Source organism: Macrobrachium nipponense, chromosome 7 (genome assembly GCF_015104395.2).
Source record: "Macrobrachium nipponense isolate FS-2020 chromosome 7, ASM1510439v2, whole genome shotgun sequence".
Lineage (NCBI taxonomy): Eukaryota > Metazoa > Arthropoda > Malacostraca > Decapoda > Palaemonidae > Macrobrachium > Macrobrachium nipponense.
Genome location: NC_061109.1, coordinates 76,343,181 through 76,360,132, shown reverse-complemented (window position 1 = coordinate 76,360,132; position 16,952 = coordinate 76,343,181). Strand labels below are relative to the sequence as shown.

The 16,952-nt window shown below is 42.2% G+C and overlaps 1 long non-coding RNA gene across 1 annotated transcript; it reads right to left on the bottom strand.

Moving 5' to 3' along the window:
• Positions 1-13,414: 13,414 nt before the first annotated feature.
• LOC135217777 (uncharacterized) lies at positions 13,415-15,107 on the bottom strand. The gene is made up of 2 exons (XR_010315191.1): positions 14,541-15,107; positions 13,415-14,104 (listed from the first exon to the last, which is right to left on the bottom strand). It is a non-coding gene; the product is annotated as an uncharacterized LOC135217777 (long non-coding RNA).
• Between the last annotated feature and the right edge of the window lie 1,845 nt (positions 15,108-16,952).

Sequence of the window (16,952 nt, the reverse complement as noted above, 5' to 3'; positions counted from 1 at the left end):
TTACGAGCCAAGAGTCGAAAAACATTCATTACGTAAGCAAGGTAAACACCTTTTGCCGAAATGTTGCCCCGCCCATCCACCAGACAGAAACTCCATCGGCTCTGAAACCCAAAGACTTTATGAATGGCGGAACGATACATAGATGTGCGTGGGGTTTCAATGCTAGCGTAGTAATACTACTGTAGCAGTAGTGCCGCAACAGTATAGCAGTAATATACATGAATTAAACGTTTCAGCCAACTGCTGGGATCCTTGAGGATCATTTAGCACTTCTTACAACTACTCGAGAAATTAGTTTTTATAGCCAGAAGTTAAATTTTCTAATCCAACAATGCCCATGGTAGCCTTCAGTGTCCTGAGTTATAACGAGGCCAAAGTGGGTGGAGCCTCATGAAGTCGTAATTCTGACGATAATTATTGGTGAAGGTTTAAAGCCAATATACGGTACCGGCTATTATTTTTTCAGTAAATAGGTAGATAGCCAATAAATAAAAATTGCTTGACATTGGATATAGCAGTTATCAAATCAAGCTTGTCTCCTATGTTTTTGAAAATTACCAACTATTTCCTACATCTTGTCAATCTGATTGTGACCTATAAAGTAGACTGTAATTTCTTAGGAAACCTATTTTGGGAGTTAGACTATTAATCGAAGTGTTTTGTATTCATTAACATATTTTGTTGGTTTGTTCATTATGACAATTCTCAGTGGAGAGGTTCCAGAGTTCATAAAAGTGTACTGCTTTGCTTGTATTTAAATTTGTATGTCATTGTTGTCAGAGGTTTAGCCTTCGTTACGCATAGCCAATCATCCATCGAGAAAGAGGGAAGAAATGTTGTCATACGTTACGTAATGAGTGCGTTCGAAACCTTTTCTCCGAGTCACTTTTACATTATAAGTACCAAATATATTCAACCTACGTAATGCAGAATACAGTCAAAATTTATGTGTACATATAATATGTATTCTGCATAAGCGTTATATTTATGAAATGCATAGATAAAAAGTTATTGCGAAAAAACCGTGTTACAGAGGCCCTGAATCTCATAGTAGTCAGTTTCAGCTGGAAATTAATACTTTCATTGACCTTGGAAGGACAGCTTCTCTTAAACTGTTTGAATTCAGCATGCTGCTGACTATAATGTGGTACAAATATTTATAAAAATTGGGAAAAAAAGAGAAGAATTCCTTACCTTTAAATGATTTTGAAAGATGAAGAGGGAGCCAGCTCCAGTAGAGTCAGTAAAAGTGCTTGGCATTCTGGTATGATGATGCAATGATAAAAAATTTTAAAAAGTACAGTATAAATATTACGTATCTATAAAACGTAAAACAATTTATAAAATAAGAAAAATTAAGAATTCCTTGCCTTTCAGTGATTTTGAAATACGGTTTTGTTTGTATGTATGGTGTTTTTACGTTGCATGGAACCAGTGGTTATTCAGCAACGGGACCAACGGCTTTACATGACTTCTGAACCACGTCGAGAGTGAACTTCTATCACCAGAAATACACATCTCTCACACCTCAATGGAGTGCCTGAGAATCGAACTCGCGGCCACCGAGGTGGCATGCCAACACCACACCAACCATACCACTGAGGCACTTTGAAATGCAGTATGTAGGCTAGGATGAGGGAGCTCTAGTAATAGAGGTCAGCAGGTAGACGTAATCAGCATTCTGGAACGATAATGTAATAATAAAAATTGGAATGAAGTAGTGTGTAAATATTGCAGTATTCTACAAAATGTATAACAATTCATAAAACATAAAAAGTGGAGAATTTCTTGGGTAATTCTAGTTTTTGGCTCGCTTAAAGGGACTAGCAGGGTACTGAATGTGGATGTATAGAACATGCCTATAATGTGGAATCTGCAGGTGCTTGGGAGTCTGGAATGATAAAGATAAAAAAATAAATACAATAAGTATTTTATAACAAAGTTTTTTAAAAATGTATACACCTAAAAATAAAAATAAAAAGTGATGAGTTCGGGTTTTGCAGATGGGATCACCGTTTCAGTTGAAGCTGGTGAGGATAAATTGGGCTGGGAGGAGGTGATAACTTCTGGATCTGGAATGATAATGGTAACAACCATAATGTACAGTAATATAAATTATTACTATGTATATAGTTACAGTATGTACCGCACACTTTTTCTAAAATGTATAAAACATTTTAAACAAAATAAAAGTGAAGAATTCCTTACCTGCTGGACGTTTGCAAACAAACCCAAAGGGTTCAGGGTTCAGTCTGGGTTATCATCACTCAGAGAAATCTTGGAATGATATTGAAAAAATTAGGTTATGCAACAGTAAATATATATTATAATATATTACAGGGCAAACAATTAAGTACAGTAAAACTAATTATAAAAATTTTAAAAAGTGAAGAATTCCTTACCTCATGGTTCTGGAGAGGATGCTGGAGATGGTACAGGTTCAGGAGAATCTGTTAATTGGCCAGCACATCTGCAAAGATAGATAAAATTATAAATATTATTGGGTTATGCAATACAGTACATATACCAATATAAATTACAAAAACAGTTTTATAAAATTTACAGTGTTATAATTTACAAAACATTTTATATACAGTAAAAAAAAGTAAACAAGTCCTTACCTAGATTAGGAATGGCAGATGGTGTTGGAGACTTCTTGATGTATTGGCAAACTTTTAAGAGTCAATTTACCAACAAGAATTTGTGCAACACTGCTGAAAGTTGTGGATATTTCAAATCTGTTCCCTGAGCCTTTAAAGACAAACATTTTGTTAGCCAAATATTGGATATTTGGCAAGAAACACTTTGCTTGTGGAAAATTCTCTGAAATTACTGCAGTATAAGAAAGGCAATTAATGAGTTACATCCACAGCATATACAAGTTCGTTGTGTAGTCAAAACGTGATCATCGCCAGAGTGTTTCTGTTTCCTGTGAATTCTACATACAAGCCTACTTTCCTTTCCTCGGGACGCGTTGTAATATGCAATCAATGCAGCTAGATTTAATCAAACTTGGTAGGCTACGTATTCTGTTGCTTTTCAAGAATTACCAAGCACACAATTCATAACATAATTTTTACAATACTAGATTACAATTTTAATGTCACTTTCCTATTAACTCACACCAAACTTTCTTATGCTATTTTGAAGTTGCAATAAGTTACTCCAAAATTATTAGTAACAAAGAAACTCTAGGCGCCACCTGTGCATGGTCTGCCTATGTCATTGCAATGATAATACTTATGTCACCCCTAGTTTTTCGTTTTCTTTAAAGTATTTTCATAGAAAACTTTTAGAATTGATTGACATCAGTAACTAACCTATAGTTTACTTCTGCACAAATAGGTAGACAAACACCTCAATATATCACACAGATTTCTCTACAATTCTATGAAAGGTTAGGTTAGGTTATAACTAAAGAAGGTTAAAGACCAAAAAGTGAAAGATAAACAAGAGAGAGCACATCATCAATAAGGACTGGTTAGTGCTTCAGTCAGAAGTAACCTTGAAGTGACAGGCACCATCTGCACATATGATTTCATCATCACTTCGTTTTCTGGTTTGACATTAAGTACTTAAGGGTTATTTTTTCTCATTTAATCCTCTTTATAGAATCATAAATTCCTTGCTTCAGATGCTTTACTTTAATTATTTTAAAGGAAATCCTAGCCCATGTTTGTCCATGTTAATGAATTATTATTATGATCATAATTCTTTATCCCCACTATATTAGATAATACTACCATATATTTTAAACAGTCTTGGTGTCATGTTTTGTAATTGCTGGAGGTTTTCAAGTGGTCTCCTTTTATAATAATTCAGTCATTTTAATGATACTGGATAGAGTCAAGCACTTACAAGTGATACATTCAGTTTCCATCTTGGACACCATATGGAATCCAATTGTGACCTAGTCTTTATTTAGAAAAGAATACAGAATTTGGGCCCAAAGGGCAAGACCGGAACCTATGAGATCATTCAGCACTGAAACAGAAATTAGCAGTAAAAAGGTTTGAAATGTGTAATGGGAGGAAAACCTTGCAGTTGCAATAAGAAACAATGTTAGGATAGGATGGAAAGTAAGATGGAAGAGACTATGAATAGAAGTGCATGAAAGGGAATGAAAGGGGTTGCAGCTAGGGCTGAAAGTTAACCCTACTGCAAAGAACCAAAAGAAATGGCTGCTGTGCACAGCGTGTGGTACACTGATGGCACTAACCCCTTAAAGGGCTAGTTTGTTTTCTGTAAAAGAAAACTATTATGATGGATTTCTCTGTCCAGCCATATATACTTGTTCTGTCCGCCTTCATATCTTAAAAACTACTAAGTTTAGAGGGCTACAAATTGGTATGTTGATTGTTTTTGTTTGTTTTGTTGATCATCCACCCTACAATCATCAAACATGCCAAAATGCAGTCCTTTGGTCTCAGTAGCTTTTATTTTATTTAAAAGTTAAAATTAGCCATATTCGTGCACCTAGCAATGCTATAGGACAGGCCACCACCAGGCCATGCCTGAAAGCTTCGTGGGCCACGGTTCATACAGCATTATGCTGTACAGAAAACTCGATTGCACTGAAGAAACCTCACCACATTTTTACTCTTTAATTAGATCCACAGTATACAAAATAAAAATACCAAATTTGTAACTAATTTGTATTTTTCATAACTAACAAACCTGAGGTCTTAACATTAGGATTTACTAGCGCCAAGCTGGAAACCGGTAGAAAATTAAAAATTACACTTGTGAGATCCAGGGACTAATGGCATCTATACCAGGTCACTGGGCATGTATACCCAAAATGCCCACGGCTACCTGTGACCCATCAGTTATATTTCTAACCCAGTTTAGACTGCTAGAGGGGTGGTTCGAGGTGGTGGGGGGGCCTTTAACTGTTAAGACCTCAGGTTTTTGTTTTAGTTATGAAAAATACAAATTAGTTTACAAATTTGGTATTTGTTTCATACACGAAACAAACCTTCGGTCTTAACATTAGGATAGACTTACTATTGGAGGGAGGTAAGTCTCTACAACTGACTGGAAGTTTGCCACCTTATCCATTTCCGAATATATAGGGAAATTCTAGAGAATGGACAATGAACCTAGGACCAAAGATATAAGCGGATCTATTGTTTGTTTCCTCCCACTGGGTGTAGATACCATTCTACTGTTTACTCTTGTCCCTTGCGACTGGATCCACCTTCAACCCTCTTTCCTTATTATCCAGAGGGGTGTGTTGCTACTGAAAAGTATATCATCAGCTAAGATAGCTTCACAGTAATGGGCTGACCATCTCACCTGCATCTAGTCCGTTCCAGCACATGAACGGTACTCTCCTTCATATTGCCCGTAGTTAAAGGAGTAGGAAGAAAGTAGTAAAGAAAAAAGACCAGTCATCCCATTCATTCTACTTTCATACCTTCATCTTAGACTAGACGCAAACTGACCCGCCAGGGCACTGGATGAACTATATCACTGTTGGGCCGCCACCACTGGACCCAAGGAAAGGTTGGTGTCCAAGGATCGGATGGGCAACATCTTTCAAATAAAATGAGGTGAAAGTTGTTTGGCGCTTCCACACGCCAGCTTTCAGAATTTTATCCACAGACATGTTCTTCTTAAATGCTAGGGAAGCACTCACACCCCTGATGTCATGAGCTCTAGCTCCCACCTGGCTATCTGACCCTCTGTCTTCTGCAGTATAAGCATTTCTAATTGTCTCCCTTAGCCAAATGATATTGTATTCTTGGACACTTCCTTCTTGTTCCGTCTGTACTTACGAACAACCTCTGGCACCCCGGCCTGAGGTGCCTTGTTCTCTTTAAGTACTCCCTTAGTGCCCTGACGGGGCACAGGAGCATTTCAGCTTTGTCGTTGTCTACAAAGTCTGCCAAGGAAGGTATGGTAAAGGAGTCGAATCTGCCGTCTACTATTGTTGGATTTTGGGTCTTTGCCACGAATTCTGGGACAAACTCACACACCATTGATCTCCAACCTCTCGAGTGCTTTATGAGATATGAGAGGCCATTGTAGCTCCCACCCTTTTGGTTGAAGCCAGGGCCAATAAGAAGACTGTCTTCAGGGTCAGGCTCCTATCCGTGGACTGCCTTAGTGTTCGTAAGGGGGTTTTGTCAGACTACTCAGTACCTTGGTCAGATACCAATCTGGGGTTTTTAGCTCCTTTTGGTGGGGGCATGACTGTTCAAAGCTCCTCATCAGCATGGCCAACTCCATGAAGACGATATGTCCACTCCTTTCATTCGTAAGACTGTTGGAGGCTAGAGCAGCCCTGTACCCTTCACTGCAGATACAGACATATGTTTTTCTGTTCTGAGATATATCAGAAAGTCTGCTAACTGCTGAATAGTGGTACCGAGTGGAGACACGTTTCCCCCTACGACACCAATCACAGTATGCTGACCACTTCCCTTGGTATACTGTCGCAGATGATTTCTGATATTACCTGCCATCTGAGTTGCTGCTTTCTGCGAAAACCCTCGCTCTCGGAGGAGATACTTGACAGTCTCCACCCGTGAAGCGATAGGGACTTCACCGACTGGTGGTACCTCTCCACGTGAGGCTGACACAGAAGGTTGCTCCATGGAGGTAACTCTCTTGCACATCTACTAGGAGTTCCAGTAGTACGGTGGGAACCACTCTGCTTTCGGCCATAACGGGGCTACCAGGGTCATCTTGAGGTTCTGAGACAGCATTACCCTGTTCAGAACCTGACGGATTAGACAAAATGGAGGAAATGCGTACACGTCCAGATTGTCCCAGGGGTGTTGTAGCGCATCTTCTGCTGCTGCCTCTGCGTCCGGGACTACTGAACAATACCTACAACTTCCAACTTTTTGTTGTACCTGGTTGCGAATAGGTCTATGATCGGTCCTTCCCACAATATGAGCATCCTGTCCAATACCTGTTGGTGTAGGGACCACTCCGTTCCCAGAATCTGATCCCTGCGGCTCAACTTGTCGGCCACTATGTTTCTTTTTCCCGGAATATACCTGGCCTTGATGTCTACCAGGTTCTCTATAGCCCATGGTGGGAAGTTGAACTGTCATCACACCTGTAACTGCCGAGAAACTAGGCCTCCTGCTTGTTTTTTTATATAAGCTACTACTGTGGTGTGTCTGACATCAATACCACCGAGTGTCCCTTTACTCTCTCCCTGAATTCTTGTAGAGCCAGGAAAGCTGCTTTCAACTCCAGCATGTTATATGGAGTTCTCTGTCCTTGCAACTCCATTTTGCTGACACCATCAACAAACCTCCTCCATATGGGCTCCCAGCCTTCTAGTGATGCATCCGAGGAAACAGCAAGAGGTCTGGGGAGGATTGTTGAAGGGGGACACCCACTGTCAGATTGTCGTCGTCCACCCACCACAGCAAGTCTCCTCACTTCTGCCGACAAGGGAATTTGCTCGTACGGGTGATCTACTGTGTGGTGACCAAAACTCCTTCATCCTTCATTGTAGGGACCGAAGGTGTAGCCTTCCTTGTCGGTACTAGCTTCTCCAGGGAGGTTTAGGATTCCCAGCACCACCTGCCACTGTCTTGCTGGCTGTGCTGCTTTCCCAGAAAGGCATTCACCACTTGTTTGCATTCTGTACTCTTTGGTCCTGTCGGGAATACTTTGGCTTTGTGTTGTGCCTATCACCATTCCAGATATTCCAAACGTTGACTTGGATCCAGCTGCGACTTCTGCTGATTCACCACAATACCTAGGCTGTGACAAAGCTGCAGGAGGGCCGCCCTGTCCCTGAGTAATTTCTCCCTGGACTTTGCTATCACCAGCAATCGTCCAGATATCTTATCAGCCTGATCCCCTGAGCGTGCGCCCATGCCGACACGAGGGTGAACAACTCTTGTAAAAACTTGAGGAGACGTTGTCAATCCGAAGCACAGGACCTTGAACTCGAAGCTTTCCCTGCAAGACTCGAAGCGGAGAAATTTCCTTGAAGACTGATGGACCGGTATCTGAAAGTATGCGTCCTTTAGATCGACTGTCAGCATAAAGTCTCCGATTCTTGACTGCTTGTAGAACCGTTTCGGAGTTTCCATCTTGAAACAAACTGGTTTTCCTTATAAACAGATTCAGCGTTGACAGGTCTATTACTGTCCTCCACTCCCCGTTGGCTTGGGTACCAGGAAATCCTGCTGTAGAAGCCGGCCTTTTTTTGTCGGACTGCATACTTGTTGCACAGCTCCTTTTTCCATCATCTTCTTCACTTCGTCCTGCAGAATAGTGGCCTTCTGAGATTTGTGGGCATAAGTGACGTGGGTAATGGTTGATCTGTCAGGGGCGGGGTTACCTCGAACGGAATCAAATACCCGATCCTGAGAACATCCACCACCCACTGCTCGCCCTATAGTTCCTGCCAACACCTTCCAGTGATTTGCCAGGCAACCCCCCACTGGTGTGGCCGAGTGATGGGAGGCGCCCATCCTATCTTCTTGAGACCTCTCCAACCTTCCCCTATTGCCCCTTCCTCTGTTGTTTCTATTGTGAAAGGGCCGATGAGTTATCCTCTTTGGGGAAGGAAGGGTGGGTTCTTGTGACTCTATTAGGGATGCTATGTCTCACTGGTTTCTTTCGAGACATCTGCTGTTGTCTTCCCTCCAAAGGAATAGTTTGACTGTTAGAGGTTTTCCTAACTGCCTGTTGCACCAACCTATCGTTAGTGTCCATCCTTCTTCTATCTATTCGCTTCTTCCAGTATGACCTCTGGCAACAGTAGTTGCGATTCCAAGATATCCCCATTCCTCATTGCTAACGGGAATCCAAATCCACATTGCGGCTTAGTCTAGCCAATGCTGCATCTCCCCCTATTATAGCAGGATATTTGCCCAAACATTGGCACTTACGTTTGTCAGGTACGCAATCGCCTTGGACCCTGACTGTAGTAATCTAATGAACAATGGTTCTCTACTACTTTCCTTGTTGCTTCCGAGGATGCAATTTTCGCCACTGCTGTTTGACCAAAGGTCTAACCAGGACGCAGCCTGAAAGACAGAAGAAGCTGTTGCTTCTAACGTGGCAGCCTCTTGGTACGTCATCGAAGGGCACTCCATTTTAACCTGATCCAAGGTTAATCCAGGCCTTAACCTTTACAACATTAGGGTTCATTTGTCTAGACAGCAAAGGGACCTTCGGTGTCGTATAATATTTCCTTTGCTTTATCATTGGAGGGGGAATAAATTTAAATGATCTATTAGATCTTAAGGAATTATCCCTCCCTGCAATCTTTGCGTTTACGTGTTGCAAGACCGATTCCGCATGACTCGAACAGGGCAATTCATACACGACCACCTGGTATCCCTCTTTAGTCCAAACGCCATGTCAATTCCAGGAGGAAGCATACTGGCCGGTGTTTCTGTCTTCTCCGAAAGGCTATTGAATTGACGAATCAAATCAATAACCTCTGCATACGAGGCCAGAAACTCTTGGTTTTCTCCTTCCTCCTCCGGCTCTAGTGTACCACTCTCGTCCCTCCCCGTCACGAGAGATGTCGTCTCGCCTCTATCTTCTGACAGACGGCCCGGAATTCCACGGCCGCCTGCCCCTACGGCCGCGGCCTCTTTGATCTTTGCTGGCCGCTGTTGGCTCGATCCCAGATAGTCAGCAGCAGGGAACGAGAACGTCTCACTCTTTCTCTGCTCACGGATCTAGAGGCGAGAAGCTCCGTCTAGATCTCCAAGATGAAGGCTCCCTTAAGACAGAGGTAAGTTTCGTCGTTATTAGCATTGGCAACGTTTTTCGAGCGTCGGCGAGCCCGGCCTCGGCCTTCTATCCAGACGGACACTGCCTTCCACGAACGTATCCGCCGAGGTTGCCAACTCTCTATTATTTGTACTTTTAATAGGAGCCTTATCGTCCTTCGTACGTATTTTGAACGGCCTTACGGGCGAAACTGGGACCTGCATTCCATCCTCTGCTGCACCTTTCGCCGCCAACGTCGATTTTACCAGAGGTATCGCAGTTTTTGCGATCCGAACTGGCAACTCCGCCTCGGCCGCTAGCTCGCCGGCCGTCACCTCTCTCGCTTGTTCGACTCTTGCGAACGGCTTCGTCTGGCAACCTTGTGCTTAATAGCCACTGATTTTCCGACCTTCTTGCTGACTTGGAAATGACAGTCTTGTCGTAACCGAAGGAGGAGGAGAATTGATTCTTCTCCTCTTGGCCAGAGGATCCGCTAGGAACTCCCGAATCCTCCTCCAACGCTTGACTGGCGCTCGCCGTGACGTTATCGGAACTTAGCGATGACGCCGAACTAGAGGAAGAAGACGAAGAAGGCGAATCACACTTTTTCTTTTTGTCTCTCTTATTCATTCTCTCCTCCTATATCCTGTAACTTCTGCATTACAGTTTGCATTGACGGATCAGAAGGGCGTATTAGCGTCTGGGTGCAGCGAAAAAGGCCGAGAATCGGTCTGTGACGTCATCACGCCTGCCATCTCAGAGTGTGACGTATGTTGTGACGTCATCGCTCTCGTAGGGAGAGACTGAGAGGTTTCTGCTGGTAACCGCACGTTTGCTGCCAAATTACCTCCCACGTTTCTGCATCGCTGTAAATACTGAGTGGGATGGAGAAGCAGCGGCATTAATTTCCCATAAATTGCAAGCCCGGGGGATGAGGAACATTCAGCGCTGCCGGACCCTGCTGGAACAGTGACGTCATATAATGCGCAAGCAGACCATCCAAGGTTGGTACGCCTGGTAGGCCTAGCGCTGACCACGTACCATCTAACCTATGCGCTTGCGTAGCAGGAGCCTGGAACAAAGATGGCGGATCTCCTCCCCCTCTACTTGCTGGGACAAAGGAGAGTGCAAATTATTCATAAAATTACCCAAGGCCCCTCCTGACGTTTCCGATACGAACCGCTAGGAGAAAACCGAAGGGGTATGAGACAATTCAAAAGCAGGTGGAGAAAAAACATATGGAGCAGCATGGTTTATTACCGATACAAAAGAAGCCGGTAAGGTTTGGTCATCCAAAGATGGCGTCACCCCCTTTCTTTTGTATTGGCTTTTCCCATAGAACTCCTTCCACTGTTCCACCGACCAACCGCGGACAAACAGAAACACGGATTAGAAACCGTACATACGTTTTCCCTGCACCTACTACACGTTGGATGAGGATCCGTCGACCCCGAGGTTAGGAACCTAGAACAAGGGAAGCCACTGACTCCTGGGCATTTCCTTTGTCTCCTCTTCGAAGCGGTAGACGATCCCGATGTTGAGGCAAAATTCTCCATCATACCACGTATACTCTTACCACACACTGATCACACTGGAGAAAGAAAAGGAATGAAAAATAAAAAAAAAATGAATGGATAAAGAACGGGCAAACTTGAAAAACCGGCTTTAAATGAGATAGACAGTAACACGTCATTATCTTAAGGCGGTAGGAAAATAACTGATGGGGTCACAGGTAGCCGTGGGCATTCTGGGTATACATGCCCCGTGACCTGGTATAGATGCCATTAGTCCCTGGGATCTCACAAGGTGTAATTTTAATTCTACCGGTTTCCAGCTTGGCGCTAGTAAATCCTAATGTTAAGACCGAAGGTTTGTTTCGTGTATGAACAATTAGATTTTCTTGTATTAAATGCAAACTTTTTATTCAAGTATAAACAATTAGCACTCTTAACACAAGCATTGACAAATTTTAATTTTGACCCAGTAAATTAAAATCAACATTAGTTTTTATTTTAGTGTTTCTTTCACACTACGTATTTGAATTCCTTGCAATAGACTTTACTTTTTAAGGTTTGCTACACAGCAGAAAGTCTACAGAAGAATCTGAGGTAGTCTATTAGTTATCAGTATGAGGAGGGCAAACAAAATACATCCAAAAGAAGTTTAACATTTGACAATTCCAAGTTCCTTAATAAGTACATGTACATTTAAGACTTAACACCTCACCCTTCAAGTTTCAAAAAGCTATCCGTGTCATATTAAAGTCATTAAAAGATCAGTTTCATAACTACTGTTGTATATTCTTATTAACAAATGATTTAACCAGGGATAACATTAATTCACTCTCATAGGACTGGACTTCTATGCTATTTAAGAAAAACTGGGCAGAGAAAGAGAATTTATAAATAATGAAAGTAATTCTGACTAAAAGATAGTCAAACCTCGCATTTCGTATTCCCTGGATTTCGTAAACTTTTTCTGACAAAATTTTGACTCGAGTTTAGTACATTTCCTCAGCGTACACCAGGGAATGCTCATCCCAGGCCCCATCTTGAGCCTCAGCCCATACCAAGCCAAAGCAAAGCATCCCATGTCCTTTCATGACCCATTCTGCTGTTGTGTTTGTTGTTTTTTGCACTTTTTTATTCCAGTGCAACTACTAAATAAGCCATCATGGGGCCGAAGAAAGTTGAAAAAAAGGCAAGAAACACTAGAATTTAAGAAAGAACTTGAGCAGTGTTGAAGGCAATAATTTGGGAAAAGGTAAGGATGTTGCATGCCAATCTCGGTAACAAAATGCCTATAAGTGCTGCTGTTAGTGAATTTAAGGCCAGCAGAGGCTGGTCTTAAAAATAAAAAAATAAAAAGTGAACGGGCACACACATGTTGCAAAGTGGAGTGATGTAAAAAATTTTGTGGAGAATTATCATCCCAACAAAAATGTAATCCGTATCTCCAACACCTTTAATAACAATGCCTTCTTTCACTTCAGGCAAAATTTTAACGAGATGCCAGAAACTTGTGTCTCTGTACTGCTTTGTTGTGTGATAGGGGTCCAAGTAACCCCAGATAGCACCAATAAAAAAACAAAGTGGGGAAATAACCCCAGATGGGTCGTTGATACCTGAAGTCCTTCTGGAGGGTGATTCCCTTCTCCAAACAATAAAATCTCCTCCTCCCCAGGGCCCCCCCCCCCTCCCTCTTCCATACACTAACAATAGTCTTCCATAAAGGTAAGAGTGATGTTAAATGTTTATTTATCCATTTCATTAGTCATTAATATTTATTTCTCATTGCTTTCTGTATGTAAAACTGTTTATTCTCTATAAAATGCATTTTTTCTAAAATATTTTTGGGTGTCTGGAATGCATTAATCGGATTCAAATTATTCCTCATGGAAATTATTGTTTCGGTATTTGTACATTTCGAACTTCATTAGACGTTCTGAAATGGATTATGTACGAAAACCCAGGTTCAACTGTACAATAATTCCAATTCAGCAATTTCCAAAGTACCATCTTTTAAAGCTAACTTCGGGAAACACACAAAATCTAAAGCCTTATTAGTGTCAAGATTTTGGTAAACTGTCCATTTTTGACAAATTATGCACAAAAACATTGGATTACAAATCACCAATAGATGCAGTCTAGGCCAAGCTGCTATGGATTTACTTTCGGAGCAACTAACACTGCAAAGTAAAAGATCCAAAGTACATGTACAAATTTTAATATGTATTTTATAAATAAAAATAAAAGTTGACAATTCCTTTTTACATTTACGAGTTTTTATATACTATTGTTCATAAGCTGTACATAAAATAACATGAAACACCAATATAATCTAAGCCACAGGAATCACTGACTCCAGCTTAAAAAATAGACCTATAATTTTACTTGAGTCAAACATGCCTATACAAATCTAATTAGGAGTATAAAAATCTAATAGAATATGTACGATCAATACCAAGAAATAAGATTTGCCTAATAATATTGCTATTACAATTAACAACCAGCATCTAAATTTACAATATACGTACAATATATAAAATATTTACACCATGAGTAATGTAATGTTTCTCCTATTATAATAACACTATTATGACAGCAGCTGTATAAAATGTATACAAACAGATACTGTAAAGATTTTTGTACCTTTGGCACCTCAAGATGCACCATTCTAATTCTAGGAGTAAGTCAAGAGATAACAGTTTTAAAAGTCTAAAGAGTTGTCATATAAAATTAACAAAACTACAAGCTACTGCTATACAGTACGATACTTGCATAGAGTCCCAATTCAACGATACAACTAACTACCATACACGTCTGTGTCCCTTGTCAGTCTGCAGGTACGTCATTTATCTGTGCTGGCTTGGCACCTCTTCAAGTTTCTTCCAGACAACCTGTAATGATATAAATGGCAATGACACATTTAAAACTGTTTCACTGTCTGAACCAGTATGTTGGTTCTCTTAAAATAAGGTTTCAATGCTAATTAATGAAGCTCTACCTCAGAGGAGTATCACTTACAATGTGCCCTGAGCTATAATTGAAAAATGGTTCACTGAAATTTTCTTAACATCCCTTTGGTAACAGTTGCACTACTTTCAGCCTTTTACTTTACACCTGTTTCCCAATGTCTCACATCATTTAGTAGTCTAACTTCTTTACGTTCAAATCATCACCATTAACATTCCTGTGTTCAAAGAAGACAGGGCCTCAGAACCTAACTTCAGAAGGTACCAGAGCACGTTGGTCTATTAGAAGTTTGCAAATTTTGTGCAAATAAAAGAGCAAATTAGACCTAAATAAATGTACAAGTTACAAAACTATACTTACATTACACATTTGGCGCAGCAAAGCCTTTTCACCATCTGCCAGTTCAGAATCTGGACACGTCACATTAGAGCCTCCGCCACCAGGAAGAGGTGGAGGTGGAGGACCCTGTGAGTGAGGAGGTGCACCTGATGGGTGTGATGATCCATCAAGTTGCTCCTGTAACTCCAAAACTCTCATAGCAGCTGCTACAGCTGTTGGTCGTGAAACTAATGGGGGTGGTGGAGGCCCATCCAATAATTCATCATCACTCTCAGCAGAGCCTGCAATAATTTCTACTACTAAACTGATGTCATGTTATCTAACTGATCTGTGTGTTATATACACACCTTCAGAACAACTTAGTTGTTACATAAAAAATAATTCAAAATAAATTTTTTCGTACATGGTTTTCTTTTCTGGTTCAGGTGTGTGGGTAAACATAACCTTTAGCTATTTAATATGTATATAACTTATTTTATTAATAAAAAACCACTACTTTACAAATACGAAGTAGCCTTATACTTCTCATGTATTGTGGCACATAACAGGAGCAAAAAAAATTGACAATTTGTCCAAAATTGCATTTTTCCTAACTATACAAACCTGAGGTCCTTTTACAATAGGAAGGTACTAGCGGTAGCTGGATAGGTCGTAAGCTTTCGAACAAGGGGTTCGGTAGTTAAAACTGCTTGTCCGACAGGCGCGCGAGCGCGCCGACTGGGAGGTAAACAAACAAATCACTTTTGCTTTTGGCCCAAGCAAAAAATGACAATTTGTCCAAAATTGCATTTTTCCTAACTATACAAACCTGAGGTCCTTTTACAATAGGAAGGTACTAGCGGCAGCTGGATAGGTCGTAAGCTTTCGAACAAGGGGTTCGGTAGTTAACTGCTTGTCCGACAGGCGCGCTGCAGCGCGACTGGGAGGTAAACAAATCACTTTTGCTTTGGCCCAAGCAAAAACTGCAGAGTGAGGGGTGGCATGAGGTGGGGCTATGTGTAAAAGGACCTCAGGTTTGTATAGTTAGGAAAAATGCAATTTTGCGACAAATTGTTTCCATTTTTGTTTCCGACACGGCATTACAAACCTTCGGGTCCTTTTACAATAGGAAGACTCACTTCTTGGTGGGTGGAATCTGAGTCTTTTGTGAACAGACTGGTGTTCGCCCAACCTTGGAAGCCTCCCTGGTCGTAAGAGCGAGGGAGGGATCCAAGCCTCTGTCCGATTGATCGGGGTGTGCAAATCCGCAGGATCAATGGTCAGACCTCTGGACCGAGTACTAAGAGAGAGGCATGCGTATCTCTTCGTACCAGCAATGCAAGAACTTGTTCCTGTACAGGAGCAAATATAAAGTCATGGGTTTGACTCTTGTAGGCATCCACTTCCCCCCCTTGTAGAAGGAAGTGGTGGATATTCTGCTCCTATCCCTAGTGAAAGGGATAGGATGGGGCTCTGTCATATAGCTCACCTGCATCTCGTCCTCATCCAGCGTAGTGACGACCATGGCCCTCTGCCCGCAGGTAGAGGGGAAGGAAAAGACGGGAAGAGAGAGCCAGTCACTCACTCACTCACACATCCATCCACACGTCACACCAGGACTCGATGCTGTTCAGCCTGCGAGGGTCTGGGTTAGCTACACAACTTGTTGAGCAGCCACCACGGGGTCCCAAGGAAAAGGTATCCAAGGACCTGTGGGCAATATCCCGAAGGTAGAAGGACGTAAAGGTAGTCTGGTTAGACCAGACCCCTGCCTTCAGGACCTGCGCCACGGAGAAGTTCTTGCGAAACGCCAACGAGGGGCCAATACTTCTGACTTCGTGAGCTCTCGGACGGGACGTACGGATGTCGTCACTACCATCAGCCTCATACGCCCTCCTGATGACCTCACGCAGCCAGAATGAAAGAGTGTTCTTGGATACTTCTTTCTTGGTGACCCCGGTGCTAACGAAGAGGCGTCGACACTCAGGCCTGAGGTGTCGAGTTCTCTTCAGATAGCGCCGTAGCGCCCTCACAGGACAAAGCAGCATCTCATCCGCATCATTATCGGTGAAGTCCAATAGGGAGGGAATCGTGAATGACTCGAACCTGTCATCAGGGACTGAAGGTTTCTGAGTCTTCGCAACGAAGTTCGGGACGAAATCGAGCGTCACGGATCCCCATCCCCTGGAGTGTCGTACATCATAGGAAAGACCATGAAGTTCCCCTACTCTCTTCGCCGATGCCAGGGCCAGCAAGAAGAGGGTCTTGAGGGTCAGATCCCTGTCTGACGACTCTCGGAGTGGCTCGAACGGTGTTCGAGTCAGACTCCTAAGGACGAGAGTCACGTCCCACGCAGGGGGCCTGAGTTCCTGGGTGGGCAAGACCTTTCGAAGCTCCTCATAAGCAAGGAGATCTCGAACGAGTTTCGAGATGTCCAACCCCCTCAGTTTCAGG